This window comes from Oscarella lobularis, chromosome 6 (assembly GCF_947507565.1).
Source record: "Oscarella lobularis chromosome 6, ooOscLobu1.1, whole genome shotgun sequence".
NCBI classification, from domain to species: Eukaryota; Metazoa; Porifera; class Homoscleromorpha; order Homosclerophorida; family Oscarellidae; genus Oscarella; species Oscarella lobularis.
This window is the reverse complement of record NC_089180.1, coordinates 2,757,941-2,763,497: the sequence shown is the minus strand read 5'-3', so window position 1 is coordinate 2,763,497 and position 5,557 is coordinate 2,757,941.

The window sequence follows — 5,557 nt, the reverse complement described above, 5'->3', positions numbered from 1 at the left end:
CTACATGAAAACGACTGTATCTGAAGAGATACTGCGAGCTTCTGCTTCCACAAAAGACAGAACTCCGCAGGACTCATTCCCACTTCGGACGGCGCAAGACGGAACAGATCCTTTACCGTATTGCGCGTGTGAGAAGCCCAGTAACCATACACCTCGAAGGCGATAGGTCGAAACAAATTTCCTTCCTCCCACGTCAATTCTTCGTATTTCCTGATTTCACCTTTACTTTTCTTCCGCAGCGTGACCGACTCTCTCGCTCGCCGACGAGACAAAGTTCTTGGACAAGGGATGAGTAATAGTGACATCCAAGAAGAGTTTCTACCATCTTGAAAGTCGTAAATAACGATGTCAGGACGTTCTTCACCTGTATATTGCGAGGTGACTTCTTTTCTGCAACGGAGGTGTAATGCCCTGCTCTGTAGCCGTTGGGGGTGTACCCTCTTTATTGGTCTACAGGTGGAAGTGCTCTCTAAGGAAAGTCGCTCTCCTTATGTACTATCGTGTGACGTACATTACCTAACTACAGTAGGGACCTTACTACTATAGTCCAACTCCACATCCCCCTTTCTGAGGATGGGCCCTTACGACGAGCTGTATCTGTCCGAAGGTTTGGACGGTCTACCACTTTTGGTAGTTTTCTGCATTGGCGTCCTCTGGTTGTCTTGGACGGCAGGTTGGACTGCTTCTCCTGGCTCCTCCACGACCCGAGCACCTCCCTCTGCGCCGACGACTGGCTCCTCCAAGGCTGGAGCGCCTTCCTTTGCGTCGACGACATTATTTACTGGTTCTATTGCTGGTGGCTGGTTCTCGCCTCCTGCGTCGTCGCCCTCGATCTCAATATCGGGCTCTTCAGCTTGTTGCTGCGCTGGTTCCTGAGCGTCGGAGACATATGGGAGATCGTCGTCTTTGTCCTCCGTATCCACTCTCTCGTTTGCAACCATTAACCTTTTCCTGTTCCGGCGGAAAGTGCCGGACGGTGTGACAACGTATCTGGGGCTTGAGGCTTTCGATAACACTCTGCCGTGTTCTCGACGATCTTCAAGGAAAACTGCAGCTCCATCCTCCAGCGGCGGGAGTTGTTTTGCGCGATGACTTTTGTCTTATTGTTGCTTTTGTGTCTCTCTGGACTGTTTGTCTATTTCCACGATGTCGCTCCACGTTATCTGCCGGGAGACCAGTTGCTCGTGCACCATTGGAACCGTCGTCCTTAGACGTCGGCCGATGAGTATCTCTGCTGGGGAGAACCCATTACTCAATGGTGTCGCTCGTATGAATCTTTTGCTTTTCTCAGAAGATTCTTGATTGTTTGAACCATACGTTCGGCCTCGCCGTTGCTTTGGGGGTAGTGTGGACTGCTCGTGATGAGGCTGAAGAATTGCTTGAACGCCTTGGAGGCATATTGTCCGGAATACCGTGTCGGCTGAAAATTGACTTCAAGTGTGTGATGACAGCACTTGAAGTTGTCGATTCTAATTTCGCCAATTCCGGAAACCTGGAAATAGTCCACCACGAGAAGGTACGAATTTCTATTCCATTCGAATAAATCCGTACCGACCATTTGGGATTCCGACTGAAGCATCGGCTCCGGCTGGTTGGTTTTCTCTTTGTTGCAGATATCGCATCTTTCGATTTTCTCTTGAATTTGCACTGAGAGGTTTGGCGACCAAACAGAGCAATTAGCTCGGGCTCGGCATTTAACGATACCAAGGTGTCCTTCATGAAGACGCTCGAGCATTTCTTTTCGAAGACTTTGCGGAATGATTAGGCGATTTCCGCGAAGAAGGAGGCCTTCGGTGACCGAAATTTCTCCGGCTACCTTGTAGTACAGTTTCAGCTCTCCTTTCAGGGCGTTGACGTTGGGCCACCCATTGGCGCAAAATTTTGCCAAAAGACTGCAAACTTCATCTTTCTTCTGCTGTTCCCGAATTTCCGCAAGCTTGTCTTCCGTGGCTGGAAGATCTGCAATTACCCCTAAGGCGTATGCTACGGCGGCTTCCGTGAGCTCGTTGACGGCTGGATCCTTGTTAGGCAGCGGCGCGCGTGATAGGGTATCCGGCGTAAACATCTGGGAACCGGGAACATGAGAGATATAGAATCTATATCTGATCAGACGGAGTCGAAAACGCTAAACCCGTGGAGGAAGCTCATCCAGACGCTTCTCCACGCCGAGGAGGGGTACCAACGGTTTATGGTCGGTATAGACGAAAAATTGCGGCAGTCCAAAAAGGTAATCGTGGAATTTCTCACAAGCCCATGCGGTGGAAAACGCTTCTTTTTCGATCTGCGCGTAGCGCTGTTCGGCTGGCTTCAGTGAATACGACGCATATGCGACTGCACGTAAACTTCCGTCGTCTCCTCGCTGCAGGACAGCTCCAAGACCAACTCCACGGACACTATCAACTCGGCGTTGGGCGAGTAATGAGCCAGACACGGCGGCGAACTCAAGGCATCCTTGATTTTTTGAAAAGCCGTTGGCTGTGGCGCGTCCCATCACCACGCGTTTTTCTTCGATAGAAGACTTCGAAGAAGCTCGGTCAGCAACGAAAGATGAGGAATAAATGTCCCTACGTGATTGACCATGCCGAGAAAGCGTTGCACGTCTGGGACCGTTAACGGCGTCGGCATGTCCGTGATTGCTCGAATTTTGTCCGGATCACTGCGGATTTCCTCCGAGTAGATGATCTGACCCAGGTATTTCACTGAAGTAGAGTAAGTGACGCATTTGGTCAGATTGAGAGTTGCTCCGTTTTTCTCCAGACGACTGCAGACATTTCGCAGCCTTTTATCGTGCTCTGCCTTATTTGCGCCGTGAATGAGTATATCGCCCATCATACAGACGACGCCGGGCAGGCCTGCAAGCATTTGGCTCATTTGCTTCTGAAAGTATTCAGGCGCAGATGTTATGCCAAAGGGCAACCGGTTGTACGGACACCGGCCATAAGGCGTGAAAAAGGTAGTCAACTTGCGTGATACTTTTGCAAGAATGACTTGCCAAAAACCACTATTGGCATCCAGTGTGGAGAAATATTTGGCTCCTGTCGTCAACTGGGCTAGGGTGTGTTCCACTGATGGCAACATCACTCTCTCACGCAGGACTGATTCGTTGAGCTTGCCGAGATCTACGCAAATTCTTACGCGATCGGCCGATTTAGCACCATGCCAGAACACCAGTGCGTGGGTTCATCCACGCGAAAAATCACACCGGCCGCCTCCATACTATCCAGCTCGGCGCGAACAGCATCCATCAGCGGCCCAGTTAATTTGATGACAGGGCTACTTATTTCTTTGCGGAATGTTCCTCTCGAGCGGTCAACTGTTTCTTAGGTAAATCTGGAAATTTTAGGTGTAAAAATTACTAGAATTTGCGGTGAAAGATTCGGGAAACTATACCTGTACGATTTGAACACACTACTCCGATGCAGAAGAGCTATGCAACAATATGTCGTAGACATGTACGTCGAAACCGAAATTTCGTCCGATACCATCAGAAAGAATTACGAGCTAAGACGTATTCGAATTTTGTTGATGCTCTACTCACCGACAACGCTGATCCCCGCGACGTTGGACAAAAGTAGTACTACCTTCCTCCTTTAGCGTTATATGCACCAACAAACTCAAGATGCAATGTCATACGTTCGGAAATTTGGCAAACCATCACTCTTTATTACGATGACCTGTAACCCAAAGTGGCCGGAGATACAGCGAGAACTCTTCCATCGCCAGCAAGCGAACGATCGACCCGATATCGTTGCCCGCGTTTTTCATCTGAAGAAAGAAAGTCTTATGAATGCTTTGACAAAGGGCTGCATATTTGGAAAGGTGTCAGCTCCCGTCTCTACGATCGAATGGCAAAAGCGAGGACTTCTATGGGATCAGTAAAGCAGATTGGCTATGGGCTTTGTGACGGGACCCGTTGATCCGGGATAGGTGTTGATATCTAGCGGGTAGTATGCCCCGAGAAGCAATATCACAAAAACATCACATCGAAATCGATCGCTTCGGTCGCTTACCGCACGAAGCGCAGACCTTGTCTTGCGAGCGCACGATAAGTCGTATGCCGTTCCGCATCGTCCGCACCTCCATATAACGCCTTCTAGTAGGCCCTTGCACCTCTGGCAACCTATTTCGCAATATAGCGCTATAATCTTCACTTCGACGATTCATCTTACATTCCATGTTCCTTCCCGACTACGTGAGAACTGTGCATCTACTCACCAACGCCAGCGTAGCTATACATTAATTGAATTTGAGTTACCAGTAGATACAAAAACGCACGGACGTAGGCGTCGCTGACTTCGATCCGCGCAGACGAGATCGTTTAGTAGCACATTGTCTCACAAACATCAACGTCGATAACAAAGCACACGGCGGTCTTATTTCGCAGAGTCCCAACGTCACCGTTCCATCTGCTCCTTCCAGTCGTACGTGGGCGTCGGCACTAATGAAGCGAAGCGCACGAATCCTTGAGAAACGCGACGTCGTTCGAAGATTCGCGTGCCGCCTATTTGCTCCCGTGCTGTACGTGGACATTGCCGCTAATCAACGATCGAAGCGCGTGAACCCGCCTCCTTTTCCCGTGTGGGCGTCACGTTCGTACCGCGCATATAAAGCGAAACCTGTACCGACGTCGTTCGCTGACTCGCTGTCGCACATGCTATCGATCGTTCAGTTCAAAATGGCGATACTACGGTTCGTGCCGCCCGCCGCCTGCTGCTCTCGTGCTGTACGTGGAGGGAGGTCGCCGCTAATAAAGCCAAGCGTGTGAACCTTGCCAAATGCCATGTCGCTCGCAGACGACCCAACCCGACGTCGTTCGTTGACCCCGCCGTGCCATCTGCTCCTCTCGATGCTCCAATTCTCGTTGTTGACGGATCCTTCATCTCCAAGCAACCACGTACGCTTATGTAGCTACGCCATGCACCTGCCAGATCGAGGCCTACCAAGACCACTACCTATAGGGGCCAGCAGACATCTTTTATCATATCGCCACTTTTTGTTGATTGAGAACACGCATATAAAGCCACCAAACAGCAAATCGAAACTGTCTTCGACTTACTTCTTCATAACACCGAGTAGGACTTCATAATAGTGAAATCGTTCCTCGCTCTGGCAAATTTCAACTTCGACTCGCATAACTTCCTCTTCGCGATGACGAACGACGGCCGCCTAAGCACGAACGGCGCGACCACACCCTCGTACCACAGCCTGCTGGTAGGCGCGATCCACCGTCAAGAGCACTTCCTCATCGCATCCCGGCATCACGTACGTCGTCGATATTTTGAGCGGCGCCATTGGAAAGTCCGTCGTATCTGCGAAGCGAAAAAATATCGCCTTCTCTGCACAAGCACTTAGACGCGACCTACCGATTTTCTGCCGAAAATGGGGACAGCACAAAGAACTTCCCCTTCGTGCCAATTGCAACGCAATCCAGCATGAATCATGGATCTCTCCACCAGAACAGCGACACACTCGAACATTTCCGCTTTCCAGAACAAGGAGACAAATCACACACTGAGACATAGCTAGTAACTGTCAATGCGAATGCACTACACCCTAC